This window comes from Acomys russatus, chromosome 12 (genome assembly GCF_903995435.1).
Source record: "Acomys russatus chromosome 12, mAcoRus1.1, whole genome shotgun sequence".
In the NCBI taxonomy this organism is placed as follows: Eukaryota; Metazoa; Chordata; class Mammalia; order Rodentia; family Muridae; genus Acomys; species Acomys russatus.
The window spans coordinates 52374058-52389878 of NC_067148.1; the positions used below are offsets into that span (position 1 = coordinate 52374058).

Here is a 15821-nt window from a genome sequence, read left to right on the forward strand (position 1 = left end):
GACAGAACCAGTTCCAGATACAGAAAAACTTAGGTCCAGGCCTAGTGGTGCACGCCTTTAATCCCAGCACTCAAGGATGTAGATCCTATAAGCTCTAGTCAGTTCGTTCTGCTCACCAGGTGGAGTTCAGTGCAATAGGATGAACCTGGCAGTGCTGTGGAGTTGAGCTCATGGACGTCAGAGGCAGTTTTTACCAGGACACTTGTACAGAGACAGGTTGCAGAGAGAGAACAAACTAGACACAGGTAAAAACAGAGTGAGCCAGAGAATGAGAAGGAGCCCCAGAATATTAGAAAATATTGCCAAAGTTAGTATGAGGCCAAGAGGAGCAATTTAGTCAGAAGCTAAGAGAAACCAGTTTGAACCAGTCAGCTTGGAGAGGAGTTTTGAGCCAGACAGCTCAAAACAGTTGACCCAGCCAGCCAGAGTTCAGAAAGAGACAGAATGGGTGAGCTTATTCAGCAGTAAGTCTCAGAGGCTGAAAACATTCTAGGCCTAGATTAGATTGTACAGAGATTAGAAGCTTCCAGGACTAGGTTAGCAGACAGAGGCAGTAAGAAAATTAAATCGGGCAAATAAAAGTTACTTTTACAAATGTTTACTGAAAAGATCCTATTTCACAAATAACAAAGGTGAGGATTGGGGATGTAGCTCTGGGGTACAGCACTTAAAAAGTACAAGCCTGTGAGCCTGGTAAGGTCTTCTCTTCTGAGGATTGTTTCTGGACAGAGGGTCATCGTGGTCTCTGCTCCGCCCAGACCTGAGAATACTGTCTGGCCTCTGGCAAGCACTCTGAGAATCTTAATCACCATCACTCCCACTCAGGATTGTAAGGATGCTGTTCTGCGTGAGCTCGCTTGTTCTATGCTTGTTGCCCCAGTTAATTTTGCTCTGTACTGTTGGCCATGCCCCTTCTTGGTATGCCCTTAAGGGAGGGTAAACAATAGTACCACCATGGCCTGGGTATTTAGATGAGACCCATACAACTATAAACCTGCTATTTAATTTAGGTTTTAAGATAGAGGAATGGGGTATTTCTCGAGCATTTATAGATATCACAGAGATAAGAAATCAAATGTCACCAGGACGAAATATGATGGGCTGTGACCATATGGTAGGGGAGGAGGTTCCCTTTTGTCACAGACCTAGGGGAGGGGAATAGGATGAAAGAGGGAGGGAGGGGGTAATGGAAAGATACAGGTGAGGGGATAACAATAGAGAAGTAATAGGAATAAATTACTTAAATTAAAAAAAAGAAATTAAATGTCAGTGTGGGAGCACTTCTGTATGATGAAAATGTTCATGATTGACATTTTAATGGCTTTAAAATAAATCCTTTGAGACATATTTGCACTACTGATGCCATTTTTTGTGTTTCACTTGGGGTAGAATGAGTTTTGTTTTGTTACTTGTGTATAGATTTTTACGGCCAAATTATAACAACAATTCCTAGAATGTGTTGTTCTCTCACGGACTCTGAAGGACACATTGAGAAGGGCACACTGTAATAATAAAATTCCACAGCTGGCCTTCACATTACACACGCCATCCCCGACAAAGGAGAACCAGTTGGTCATGGGGAAAGGTGTGTGTTCCGCACCCATTTCTGTCTTAGCCACAGGAGGACATGGCTTTCCTCACACTCCCTTGCACCTAGGGTCTGGATGAGGACTTGCTTCCACCAGTGAGTATGGTGTGTGTGCACACATGAGGGTGCATAGGGGAAAAGGGAAGACTTGGAAGTGTGTGAAGGTCTCCTTCATAGTGAGCTGGTGGCTCACTGGTGTTTGCAGCCGGGCTCAGCATTCCACTGTCCAGTCATCAGCGTCCTCATAGGCCAGGAGCCGCAGATGGAGCAGTCTGTCAGTGTCTGGTCACCAGCTCCAGCAGAACCCAGGCAGCTGGCTCTACCTGTGGGAACAACAGTTTTCTGACCTCTACGTCACAGTGCTTAAAATCCACATCACCTGGCAGATCTCAGCTTCTGTTCCTTAAACCCATCCAATCATTTCGTGAGTACCTGATTTCCTATGTTCAATTCCTTGCTATATAATGGCTAGTGGTGTCTTTTTTTTTTTTTTTTTTTTTTTTTTTTTTTTTTTTTTTTTTCCTGCACTGGATTCTATAAGGATGTCAAGAATACTTAAGAACTGGGTGCTGTGGCACACACCTTTAATCCCAGCACTTGGGAGGCAGAGGCGGGCAGATCTCCATGAGTTCTAGGCCAGGCTGATCTACAAAGTCAGTCCAGGACAGCCAAGGCTACAGAGAGAAGCCCTGTCTCAGAAAGGCAGACAAACAAACCAACAACAACAAAAGCAAAGAATTAAGAGCTGTATGTGCTTCAGAGCACTAGAGGAAGACTTGAGCGTAAGAATAAAGTGTATGTAATAGCATGTGTGATTACTTATACACAGTAGAAAAGTCCTATAAGGTTATGTTTTTAAAAATCAATACTTATTTCTACCAAAGCTGAAATGGGTTCTGAAAGAGACTTATGTTTTATTCATGTGTCCCTTAAACTGAGGTGCATGTTTTCCAATTTAAAAAGTTTAACTATTAAAAAAAATGACAAATTTCTGTAATAATTTGAATACATGAAAACACATTGTACTGGCATAGCAGATAAGAGTGCTTTGCCATGCAAGCCTAGCATCCAGAGTTTGATTCCCAGAAACCACAGTAAAAGGTGTGAGCTCTGAAAACTGTCCTCTGACTTCCAGAAAGTGCAATAGTAAATCAATTAAGCTAATTAAAGTGAGATCTTATTATTTCTCTCATTTATTTATTTATTTATTTATTTATTGACACAGTGTCTCCCTATGTAGCCCTGGCTGGCCCAGAACTCAGAACTACCTGCCTCTGCCCCCTGAGTGTTGGGATCTAATGTGCGCACCACCACGCCCAGCATCTTAACCTTTTTTTACTTCTGACTTACAATACACGAGGCATAGTCCTAGAAATCCCTTGAGTCATCTTTCACTGAAACAAAGGTGCTATTTACCGTAAGGCATGGTATTATGCTGCCGTGAGGGGAAATTGAAGGCACGAAAGCTGCCCACCATGTAGCACTAGCCATGAATGCTCCGTGCTACGTTTACTTTGTTTTGTTTTCTGATTGAATCACATGCCCGTGGAAGTTGAGCAACTTCTGCCTAACATCAACAGGAACTGTGTGACACATTGGTGATTGATACTTTAATGATGGCTCTCCACAAAGCATGGCTTGGTCACACCAGCCTGCCCCCTTCTTAGACATGTCTTTCTACTCCAAGGCATTTCAGGTTCCTTAGCACTGCCTGGTGAGTGACAGGCAGGCATTCTCAGTCCCTGGGTGTAAAGGCATCCTCTCCAGAGTGCTTCTGCATGAGTGTAAGCAACGGCAACTGCAGCCTTCCCTTACGGAGCAAACGTTGGTGAGGTTTTAATTTTTAATTCTGTGTACATGTGTGTTGGGGGGTGGTATATGTGGGTAACTGCCCTTGGAGAGACTGCTGTTACAGGTGGTGAGTGAGCTGTCCAAGGCGGGTGCTGAGAACCACACTGCAAGAGCAGCTTGTGCTCTTAACCCCTGAGCCATCTCTGCAGGCCCCAAATACAGCTCTCATCAATGGTTAAAATGAAGCTCTCCCGCTCTACTCCGAGTCTTTGTCAATGCTGTTTCTGTGCCAAATCACAATGGGATTTTACAGGGATTATAAATGGAAACTCAATTCAAATTAAGGAGCAGCACAATTCAGATGATTCAGTTTATAAGACAACCAACTTTCCATTCATAGATGAGAGCACCTGTGTAAGAGTAGCGGGATGAGCCAGGTGGGCACGCCTGTGATCCCAGAACTCAGGGAGGCAGAGGCAGGCAGATCTCTGTGAGTTCAAGGCCAGCCTGGTCTACAAAGCAAGTCCGGGACAGCCAAGGCTACACAGAGAATCCCTGTCTGGCATCGGGGGAGAGTATCAGGATGCCACTAATTACATCACAGCCCAGTGCCAGAGTCCTTAAAAGGGTGAAAACCAATTGTCCTTAGCGTATATAAAATGCGGTATTATTCTTTTGATTTTCAAATAAGCCTTCAATCAGTTTAATTACCCCTCAGATGAGAAATGAAGGGATTATCAAGATGTATAGTAGTTCAGAACTAGTTAAATTTAGTCAGTTTGCTCTCAGTGCCCAAGATTTTTTTTTAATTTGTTTTTAAAAATGTATTCACTTTATATCCTAATGATAGCCCCCTTCTCATTTCCTCCTGGTCCCACCCCTCCCACTTCCCCCCCATGCTCCTCCCCTAGTCCTCAGAGAGGGGGAGCCCTTCTCCTCTATCAACTGACCCCAGCCTACCAAGTCTCACCAGCACTGCCTGCATTCTCTTCCTCTGTGGCCTAAGGCACCCCACCAGGGGGGACATGACCAAAGAGCAGGCAACAGAGTCGATGGCAAGGACAGCCCCTGAACCCCTTACTAGGGGACCCTTATGGAGACTGAGCTGCCTATCAGCTACATCTGAACAGGGGGGTCTACATCCTCTCAAAGCATGGTCCTTGTATGGTGCACCCGTGTCCGCCAGCCCCCTGGCCCCAGATTTGTTGGCTCTGCTGGCTGGTCTTCTGGTGGCGCTCCTGTTCCCTAAGGGTCCTTCTGTCCCCCTACTCTTCCATAGGGCTCCCTACCCTCTGCCCAAAGTTTGGCTGTGAGTCTCGGCTTCTACTCTGATCCCTCACTGGGGGGAGTCTTTCAGAGGACCTCTATGGCAGGCTCCCATCCTGTTCCCTCTCTTCAACAACTTCCGGTGTCTGTTCTATTTGTCCTTCTGAATGAGAATTAAGCATCCTCCACAGGGTCCTCCTTGTTATTTAGCTTCTTTAGGTCTGTGGATTGTAGAGAGGTTACCCTGTATTATATGGCTAATATAATATCTGTTTATAAGTGAGTATATATCACGCCTGTCCTTCTGGGTCTGGGTTACTTCACTCAGGATCCATTTGCCTGCAAATTTCATGATGTCCTTGTTTTTGATAGATGAATAGTATTCCATTGTGTAGATATGCCACAGATTCTTTATCCATTCTTTAATTGAGGGACATCTGGGTTGTTTCCAGTTTCTGGCTATTATGAATAAAGCCACTATGAATATAGTTGAACAAATGTCTTTGTTGTATGGTGGAGCATCTTTTGGGTATACGCCCAGGAGTGGTACAGCTGGGTCTTGAGGAAGCACTAGTGCCAATTTTCTGAGACTGTGCCAGACTGATTTCCAAACTGGTTGTACAAGTTTCCACTCCCACCAGCAACGAAGGAGTGTTCTCCTTTCTCCACATCCTCACCAGCGTGTGTTGTCACTTGAGTTTTTTTTTTTATCTTAGCCATTCTGATAGGTGTAAGGTGGAATCTCAAAGTCATTTTAATCTGAACTTCTCTCGTGGCTAAGAACCTTGAGCATTTCTTTAAGTGCTTCTTGGACATTCTATATTCTTCTGTTGAGAATTTTCTGTTTAGCTCTGTACCCTTTTTTACTTGGATTATTTGGTTTGGTGGTGTTTAATTTCCTGAGTTCTTTATATATTTTGGATATTAGCCCTCTGCCGGATGTAGGGTTGGTGAAGATCTTTTCCCTGTCTGTAGATTGTCATTTTGTTCTGTTGAAAGTTCTGCTTGTCCTTTTATTCACAGAAGCTTTTCAGTTTCATGAGGTCCCATTTATTAATTGTTGATCTTAGAGCCTAAGCTATTGGTGTTCTGTTCAGGAAGTTGTCTCCTGGGCCAATAAGTTCAAGAGTGTTCCCCACTTTTTCGTCAAACAGATTTATTGTTTCTGATTTTATGTTAAGATCCTTGATCTACTTGGACTTGGTGCTCAAGATTTGGACCAGTAAATTACATTGTCTCCTTGTTGTTCTAAAGCCTTTTTTACATTGTGACATAATATGCATATTTTTCCATTGTGACATAACACCCATGATTACAGCAGCTTGACTCCATCAGAAAAAGAGAAAAAAACTAAATATTACCAAACATTATATAATCAGATTGGCTAATTTTTAAATCATAAGCTGTACAATAGTTACCATACTAACCCATATGCTTTCTATACATTTTAATATAAAAATCATATTCATCTTCAAAAATTTGGAAAATACAGAACTGAGACATAAGAAAATAAGATTGTTATAATCTATCTACTATAAGCCATCATTACTAATACGGTTTCTTTTAAACTTTTTCCATGCATTTTTCACATGTAGTATGTTGTAGTTGTCTCTTTACACTAATGGGATAAATGACCACAAACGCTGTAGCCCACAAGCCTGGAGACTTCAGCGAGGGTCTGAGAGGTAAAGTGGCTGCGAGCTCACTTCCCGTCACAGTGGAACTGGGAGATGCCGCAAGTCTTGGCTACTGTGTAACTTTATGAAGTGACTAGTGGGTCACCTGAGCTGGACTTTCCTATTTGTTCAGGCTTTCTACCTCTAGGCTCTGTGGATAACGTGGATGTGCAATGCTTCACAGCAGAGACGATTGGCTGGGGAGAGAAAATAAGGGTCGACACTGATCTAAATCAAAACTGCCTCTGTCTTCAGCAAGAGGTGTTTAACAGGCCTTTGAGGTTAAACATGCTTTGCAGAATGAAGAATTCAAAGCTTGCTTTAGACAGTCACTAGAAAAGGCAGCGAGAAGGGATGTCAGGACGCTGCACAGCCAAATTATCCTCCACCGGTAATTGTCTTACAAAGGAATAGGCCGTGGACTCGCTGTCTCTCTGGCTCTTTCATTCTCAGGCGACATTAACCTCACTGTGGTGCCATGTGCTGCCTTCATGCTGTTTGCTGTGCACTAAGCACTGCCCAACAACTAAAACGAAAGGCTCCCCCGTGAAGATGCATGGCACTCTCCCCATTACAAACAAAACCCCCTAGAGTGAGGCAAGGAGGTAACGTTTATACCTGAGGGTGGATCCATACTGCACATGCCAGAAGGACAAAGCAGTACATTGATGAGCTGGGAGATGCTGTTGAACCGTCTAAGGGCAGCCAATAAGAACATGAACAGTGTTTGTTGTCTTGTGCCTATTTGTTCAGTATAGCCGAGAACCTGCCACAGGGCAGAGGAAATCGAGCTAAAGGCCAATTCGTGCTTTTCCTCTCAAGGCAGCTGTGTCCACCATGCAGCGGGCTCTTCTTTGAGGAGCTCCTCACCTATTGAAACTGAAGTCCTAAATGTTTGCGTTATTTCTGTTCTACCCCTCTGGCCTCCTCCACCCGTGGTGCTGACTCATCAGATAGAAAGGAAAGGCATATTAAAGTTATCATTAACCTTTTCTTTTGACATGTAATCAGCCAGGAGTTATGAGATGCTAAAGGCTCCAACGTCTGGGAAAGGGTACATAAATGTATAAATGGGAGTGTTTCTGTTGTATTGAGTTTAGATTAATATAGCCATTTGTTTTCATTGTGGCCCTGTGCATCTGGTATATTTTTATATCCAAGTGGGTAATGGCCTGTTAAAGAAATTAGATATATTATCCTAGTCCATCCTGGACTAGAGATCTATTTCAACTTCCTTACCAAGCGTTCTAATTGGGTCAGATGAAGGCAATGCAGACTATCATAAAATGTTAGCCCACTTTCCTCTTTATTTTATGCTAATTTGGGGGGCACCTATTATCACGATTCAAAATTTTATTGTCAATTCTAGTTGAACCCACTGACTTTTAAGGGAAAACGTATTGCTGGAGTTTACTTAGGTCAGACCCTGTAACAATCTCTACAAAAGTAAATAACTTTACAAGCACTTACCAAGTAACCATGATTTTCTTTCTGTAAAAAATTATTTCATTTTAGTGTGTGTGTGTGTGTGTGTGTGTGTGTGTGTGTGTGTGTGTTGTGTGTACATGTGGAGTATAGATGCCCGCAGAGGCCAGAGGCATTGAAACCAACTGGAGCTGCAGTTACAAATGGGAGCAAAGCACCCTACATGAATGCTGGTAGCCAAACCCATGTCCTCTCCAAGAGTAGGATGCACTCTTAACTTCTGAGCCATTTCTCCAGCCCCCTTTTTATAAGATGGAATTAATTTTCAAGTTTTCTTCTTCTTTCCTCTAAACTTAATAGAGGAAATCGCCTTCCTTAGCAAGAAATTATTATATATCCCAGGCATGGTGGCTCATGCCTTTAATCCTAGCACTCAGGAGGTAGAGGGGGCCAGACCTGAGTTCAAAGACAGCCTAATCTACATAATAATGTTTCAGGCCATCCAGGGCATCTTAGAGTGAGACACTGCATGAAAAAGGAAAAAAAGAAAAAAAAAAAAGAAAAAGAAAAGAAAGAAACAAAGAAAGAAAAACTGAAGGAAGGAAGGAAGGAAAAATACTTATAGCTGGAAAGGAAACAGATTACAAAGTATCTAACTTTTCATTGATTTGTGGAAATACCTAATTGGGTTGAGAAATGAAGGATGAGCAATTTTCAGTGCTGGAAGACTTTCAGCTACACTTAAAACAGCACATCTTCAGTCTGCGCTGCCAAGAACAGAAGACATCCAAATTTGCCCTGACTGTCTTTCATCTTGCTTTTATCCTAGGCTTCTAAATCTTATGAAATCCTCTCTCACATCAATTAAATCACATATTTCCTTTAAGTGCTGTATTGTATCGTGCCCTCTGACTGCAGAGATGAAAGTGGGCAAGCAGAGCTGTCATTCAAAGCATCGCTTTCTGTCAGCCATACCATGGAAAACTAACTGTTATGATTTACACCTAAATTGCCTCCAACAAGCCTGTGTTTTGAGTGCTCAGTTTCTAAGCTTGGAGAGCTGGTTTGAAGTGTATGGAGCCTTTGCGAGATGGGATCTGGCTGACAGAGGTAGGTCATAGGAGCGGGCCTTAGCTGGCTCCCTGACTCCAGCTTGCCCTCTCTACTTTCTGGGGTGCCACGCAAACAGGGTCCAAGGAGCCCTATGGCATGAACTCTCTCTTGCTGCAACAGACTGCAGTCCTCTGAAAGTGAGAGCCAAAGTAAAGAAAAGTTCTCCCCATAACTTGTTTCTGTGAAGTATTTTGGTTAGGATGACATAAACACAGTTAGCATACCACTCTGTTTTTAAATTTCTTCTTCTTCTTTTTTAATTTAATTTCTAACCCAACTCCCAAAGCTCAGGTCATATGATGTAAGACATATTTGTTCTATAGTTAGCAGTCTTCCATGACTTTTCATTTATTTCATTCTCAAGAGCTTTAATCTATAATTATTACCATCCCTATAACTAATATTAGTATGTCATAAATATAACTTGCATTCTGTTGTTCTTGTTAGATGAATATGTATGACTTTTTTTTTTTTTTTTGGTAAAAGTCTCTTATTATAGCCTCTATTGCTCTTCTTTTCATATTAATTTCCTACAACTACTTGAATAACATTTTTGTGGTCCTCTGATTTAATAATTGTTACTATTGTGACCTTTTAAAGAAAAGATGTTAGGAAAGGTTTTGTTTTTAAGGCATAAAATCTATGAGTTAAAGGAAGTTAAAAATTCAGTGAGAAGAAGAAAGAAGCAGGATTTTGCAGCTGGCCTGAGCTCCTGTTGGAAGGAGAAAGTGTGTACCTGAGAGGTGGGTTGCCCTCAGGTCTCTTTGCTCTTTACTCACTGAGGCCAGGGAGGAAAACGGTTCTTAGTCACCTATTGGATCACCTGCTCGCTGCGGACCTGCATGTTAGCTGTTAGCTTTCATTTCACCTCTCCACTACTGTCTTCACGGAGCTTCCGGTTTCCTGGAATAACAATGATTTCTCTCCTGAGAGCTGTGTTTCAAGGTTAAAGCTGGTTATTCCTCCAGCCTCCTTGCAAGCCTCTGCTTAATGGCACCTGCCTGCACTTAAGTATTAGGTAGGAGAGGTACTGGGAAGAGAAAGCAGGGGGGCTGGCAGGCATAAATATCTTTTCCTCCATTTGCCCGAACAAGGTGACCCGGGAGACAGCCGCTGTATTAATGTTAATGAGGATAAGCAAGCCCCTCGGTAACACTGAGAGAGTGGAGCCCAAATCACAAGGAGCAGCTGGCCGCACGCCAGGCTCTGTGTGTGGAATACAAGATGCCCTGTCCCCAGGGGGCTCAGCATCAGGCTCCTCATCCTAAGAGGACGATGGAACTCCACAGAGAGGACGAGTCCAGCGTTTCTGAGACCGAGAACTCAGGTTTTGTGTGCCATAAAGTTGGTCGGGGAAAAAAGAAAAGGAAAAAAAATTTTAATCAATTAATATTATCCATCCTCAACCTTCTACCGTGAAAATCTCACCACTGCCATTTTTGTTTCTTCGCTATTTTATTCCTTAAGATCTCGAGGGACATCCAGCCAAATCGAAAGCCACTGAGAAGTCATGCTTGTCAGTGACCTGATGAAACTGCAGACCGAGAGGACATAGTTCTCTGAGTATTAACTGGACAGTAAGATGTGTGCAGCGCAGCGAGGAAACCGACAGGACAGGCTCTCGAATCACGGCGCGCGGGGAGAGAGGGGAGCGAGGGGGGAGGGAGCTGAGTTAAGGTTCTGTTTCTTCCTTATAGGAAGTCTCTGTGACCTTGAGGAAAGCATCCTTAAACCTATCTGTGAAATAGAACTGGATACAGAAACCTATCTGGGCTGGGCACGGAGGTATGTATCTTTAATCCCATCACTTAGGAGGCAGAGGCAGGCAGATGGAATTCTGTGGATACATCGACATAGGTTCCAGGCCAGCATCAAAAAAACCACACACACACACACACACACACACACACACACACACACACACACACACACACCAAACAATTCTAATATCTATATCATAAAACCACTGCAAAGACAGACATAAAATATATAAACTACCTAGAGCAAGGCATAGCACTTATATTCAGTATTTTCACAGTTATAATTGCTTAAAAGGCTGCTGCAGTCTTTATTTCTCCTGATCCCTGCATGCAGACAGCACAAGTTCAAGTCCCAGTGTCACTAAAAGAAAACAAAATAATTGCACTTGGAGTTTTGTCTGTGTTTTTTTCTAAAACTACCCCTTCAATGAACCTTAAAGTCCATTACTCAGACCTGCACTCTGTATTGTAGTTTTTAAAATGTTATACTTACTCTTTTACCCAAAAGGATGACTGAAGGTAAGGCTCAGTGAAAGACCTTCAAGCCACTTTGAAAGACTCTCAGTTTAGGCAACCTTCTTGCTAATCTATCGCTGCAGCCTCCTGTTGGCTGACCGAGGAGGACAGGGCACACAGGACAACCTTCCAGAGCGGAGGGAGCATGGCCAGAAGTGGAGAGCAGCTGTGGAAAGGCACGAGCAGTTTCTGACACATATGTGCATTCTGGTCAGCCCAGGCCTGCTGGCAGGGCTCTAAGGCTGCACAGCTTGAACAGCACACATTTATTATTTAGAAGGCTAGGAAGTCCAAGATTGGGTTCCGGTCACCGTGGACCTCTGCAATGGGCCTCCTGCTGGTTTAGAGGGCTTATCTTCTTGTACTTTTTCCTTGCCAGAAACATAATCCTTAGGGCGTCCCTGATTATAACAGTACTAGTCCCAGAGGTGCAGGATAGCTGAGCAGTTAAGAGCACTCCCTGACTGGACTCCCAGCACCCACATGACAACTCACAACTGTTCTAACTCCAGTTCCAGGAGATCAGACGCCCTTGTTTGGCCTCCACTGGTATTGCACATTTGTGGTGAACAGACAAACAAGCAAATAAATAAAATGTAGGTAGGTAGGTAGGTAGGTAGATGATAGATAGATAGATAGATAGATAGCAGAACAGCCATCTACATAAAATTGAAATTAAGGGGAAAGGGGGTCTAGGTCTCATAGATGAAGGTTCAGACCTTCATGACCAAACTACCTTCCACAGTCTTTACCTCCCAAGGCCACCATATTATGGAATAGGTGTTAAAATATAAAGGTGCAGAGGGAGGGAGTACAAATACAGTCCATAGCAATGTATAAGAGCATCATGGAAAAAAACCAAAAGGTTTCTGTACCACATGTGTGGGTAAGCCAACTAAACAATCTTACAAGGACAATGTCGTATAAATTATAAATATCATACATTTTAAATATTAAAAGTACTTCATAGGGGCCCAAGAGATGGCTCAGCAGTTAAGAGCACTGGCCGCTCTTCCAGAGGTCCTGAGTTCAATTCTCAGCAACCAGATGGTGGCTCACAACCATCTATAATGGAATCTGATTACCTTTTCTGGTATGCATTAAGACAGAACACTTGTATACATAAAATAAATAAATATATATATATATATTTAAAGTATTTCATAGAATTCTATATAAGCTGATTCTAAAATGTGTATTAGTATCAAAAAAGAGCAATTCCAATTCAATTCTGAAGAACAAAGCATGAGATATTTAAGGTTCATTATAGACCTATATGAATTGAGATATTGCTAGTAGGGACAAAGCAGAAAGGCTCCAGGTAACGTGTGTGTGTGTGTGTGTGTGTGTGTGTGTGTGTGTGTGTGTGTGCGGTCACATTATTGACCAACGAATGAGGTAAAGATGGACTTTAATAAATGATGCAGAAAAAAACAAATTCTCCATATGGAGAAAAAATATTGACTCTTAACCTCACAGAACAGAAGTCAATTTCATGTGAACTATAGACCTCAATGTGATGGACAATAAAAACGTTCTGAAGTAAATGCAGCACTGTCTTTATTATTTAGGCACAAAGTTAAAAATGTAATGATGTGCAAAGAATATTGTGTTGAAACGTTTAGATGTGAGTGCCACCTAAGCTGTTGTTGGGAGGGAGCAGAACTCAGGAGGGGGAGGAAAGGTGTGTTTCCTTACACAACTGTAGGACGATGTGATGGTGGACGGTGTGATGCTGGACGATGTCGTTACATGGACGATGCTGTCACAGTGTGACCCAAGGAAACAAAGGGAAAGCCCAACTCAACAACTACAAAAGCACATGAAAGTCCTCCTCAATGGAGGTTATCTCCAACTCAAGCCAAGCCATCAGTGCCATGAATTCTCTTCGCAAGAAAGGGAAACCCTGCTCTATTGGGACTTAACATATACATTAATAGCATTAAAACACTTGATACAGTTTTGTATGTACAGGTCTAGGTTTTTAAAGAAAGAGAGAAAATATGTACACACTCACCTGCCTTGATACATGTGTGTCTATGCAAACATAGTCAGACCTGTATCTACATGTATGAGTTATGATTGTACTGTAATGATACTACTTTGCTAGTGTAAGGAGTTAACTGCTAACATTTAAGTAGCGGCTTACTATGTACCGATCTTTCTCTGAAACCCCAGTGTTCAATTCTGTCCACTGAAACTCTAAGGCTGCCATGTTTTCCTGCCAGACCACGCTGCCTGCTCTGGTGGGCAGGTTTCTCTATGGACAGTGCGTTTACTGTTACCCCAGGCTATGAGAGATGAGTTGGTCTCTCCTTTGTGTCTCCTTCTACCACATCAGACAAGCCCTTTCAGAATTCCACATAGCACGACTGATTGTATACCGTAGCTATAAAACATCACAGCGGGGTTAGGGATCAAAGGAAGCCGAGCATGACAATTACTGCCTAGGCCTAGACACATCCAAAACATCTCAGAAATCTCATTCCTGGCTATTTGCTAGCTGGCCAGGGCTGGCTCCTTTGGAGACACTCCAAAACGTCCATGCCCTTGGCTCAGTGCTGTTGACAGTGGCACAGAAACAGGAACTAGTTTTTCTCTCACCTAGTGTAAGAGTTGCCAGCTTACATTCTCAGCAGGATGTGATTGATTGTTTGGCTTAAGTGCTTTGCAGGCAAGAGCCTCAGAAAGCTTTCATGAATTCCCTCCTTCGCAAAAGGTTTGTTTTTGCTATTTTAAATTAAGAGTGAGTGTGTATGAGTGAGTGTGTGAGTGTGTGTGTGTGTGTGTGTGTGTGTGTGTGTGTGTGTGTGTGTGTATACGGGTGCCCTTGGCAGTGGAGAGGCATCAGATCCCCCTAGATCTGGAGTTACAGGCGGTTGTGAGTCACTTGATATGGGTGAGAGGACTCAAACCCTGGGTCTACTGGGGGAAAGTGCTCTGTCCTGGTTAGGATTTGTTTTTTATTGCTATTGTTTGTCAACTTGACACAAGTTAGAGTTATGGGGGAAGGGGAACTGCCATTGGGAAAATGTCACTATCAGACTGCCTGTAGGCAAGTCTGTGGGAACATTTCCTTGAGTAAGGATTAGTGTGGGGAGGGCCCAGCCTATTATGGGCAATGTCAGCCTAGGGCAAGTGGTCCTTGGTTATAAAAGAAAGCAGGCTGACCAAATCAGAAACAAAGCAACAACAACAACATCTTTTTTTCTTTTCTTTTCTTCCTTTTTTTTTTTTTTTCCTAAGAAAAGAAGTCTTAAACATTCACGGAATTCTGATGTTTCCTCTAAATACTATTGCTTCTCTCCCAGAGTCTGTCTGTCTGTCTGTCTGTCTGTCTGTCTTTCTTTCTTTTTCCCTTTGCCTTCTCTTGAATCTTAGCACGCATGTAAATATGCTTTCACCTTGGTTTGTAAGCTTACCCAGATAGGAGACCACTGTTGATGTATCACAAAGGTGTGAGTGAGGGCTGTAATGCCAATAAATGGTCCTTTTCCCTGTACAGTCTCTACAGGGCATTCAGGATTTGAGCTCTAGAGAGACAGAAGTAAAGGCACTGCTCATGACACTGGGGTTCCTGTGGGGTGCGACAAGTTCACAGATTGATTTGGAGCACTGGGATTTTGTCTTCTGTGTGTCCTCCTAACCCTGCCCCCTTTTTGTCTTCTTTTGTAAAGGCAATTAGCTAGAGCCAGGAAGGATCCTTAATTTATATGAAAGTTTGCTTTACATCATAAAAAGAAAGAAAGCAGGCTGAGCAAGGCAGGAAGCAGCGTTGTTCCTTCACGGCCTCTGCTTCAGTTCCTGCCTCCAGGTTCCTGCTGGAGTTCCTGCCCTGACTGCTCTTCATGACAGACTACAACTGTAAGCTGATACACCCTTCCCTCCTCGAGGAGGTTTTGTCCATAATGTTTATTTGTTTGTTTGTTTGGGTTTTTTTGAGACAGGGTGTCTCTGTGTAACAGAGCCTTAGCTGTCCTAGACTCTCATTGTAGACCAGGCTGGCCTCAAACTCACAGAGATCCACCTGCCTCTGCCTCCCGAGTGCTGGGATTAAAGGCATGCACAACCACTGTCAGGCCATAATGTTTATGACAGCAACAGAAAGCAAACTAATATGTGCTCTTAACCACTGAACAATCTCTCTAGCCCCTTGCAAACTCCCTCTTGCCTATTTCTCCAGCTCCATCACTTTGCTTTTCCCCCAACTCACACCCCGTGGCTCATCCTAAACATTCAAAATTAGTATGAATCCTTGATCCTACATTCTCTCTCTCTCTCTCTCTCTCTCTCTCTCTCTCTCTCTCTCTCTCTCTCTCCTCCTTCCCTCCCCTCCTTCCCTCCCTCCCTCTCTGTTTTTCAAGACAGGGTTTCTCTGTGTACCCTCGACTATCCTGGACTTGCTTTGTAGACCAGGCTGGCCTCAAACTCACAGAAACCCTCCTGCCTCTACCTCCCGAGTGCTGGGACTAAAGATGTGCACCACCATGCCCAGTTGATCCTACATTCTCTCTCTTGCCTCTTCCCTGCTGCCTAGATCAGGAAATGTCTTTATGTTTCACTAGATGGCCATATCTCATTCATCCTTCCAGACATAACTGTTGACAATTCCTTCTGGGAACCCTATCTTTATCCATCCCCATGCCTGGGCCAGGAATATCTTCTCTGATCTGGGGCATGTTACAC

The 15821-nt window shown here is 43.2% G+C and overlaps 1 protein-coding gene across 3 annotated transcripts in view; it reads left to right on the forward strand.

The window, feature by feature from the left end:
- The first annotated feature begins 1879 nt into the window (after window positions 1-1879).
- Window positions 1880-15821, forward strand: part of Fer (FER tyrosine kinase) — a 302445-nt gene continuing 288503 nt past the window's right edge. The window contains exon 1 of one of the 3 annotated variants that reach the window (XM_051154426.1): window positions 1880-2012. The gene's annotated coding sequence lies outside the window, so the exon portion shown is untranslated. The remainder of the gene's footprint in view (window positions 2013-15821) is intronic. The other 2 variants (XM_051154423.1, XM_051154427.1) reach the window with 2 other exon arrangements.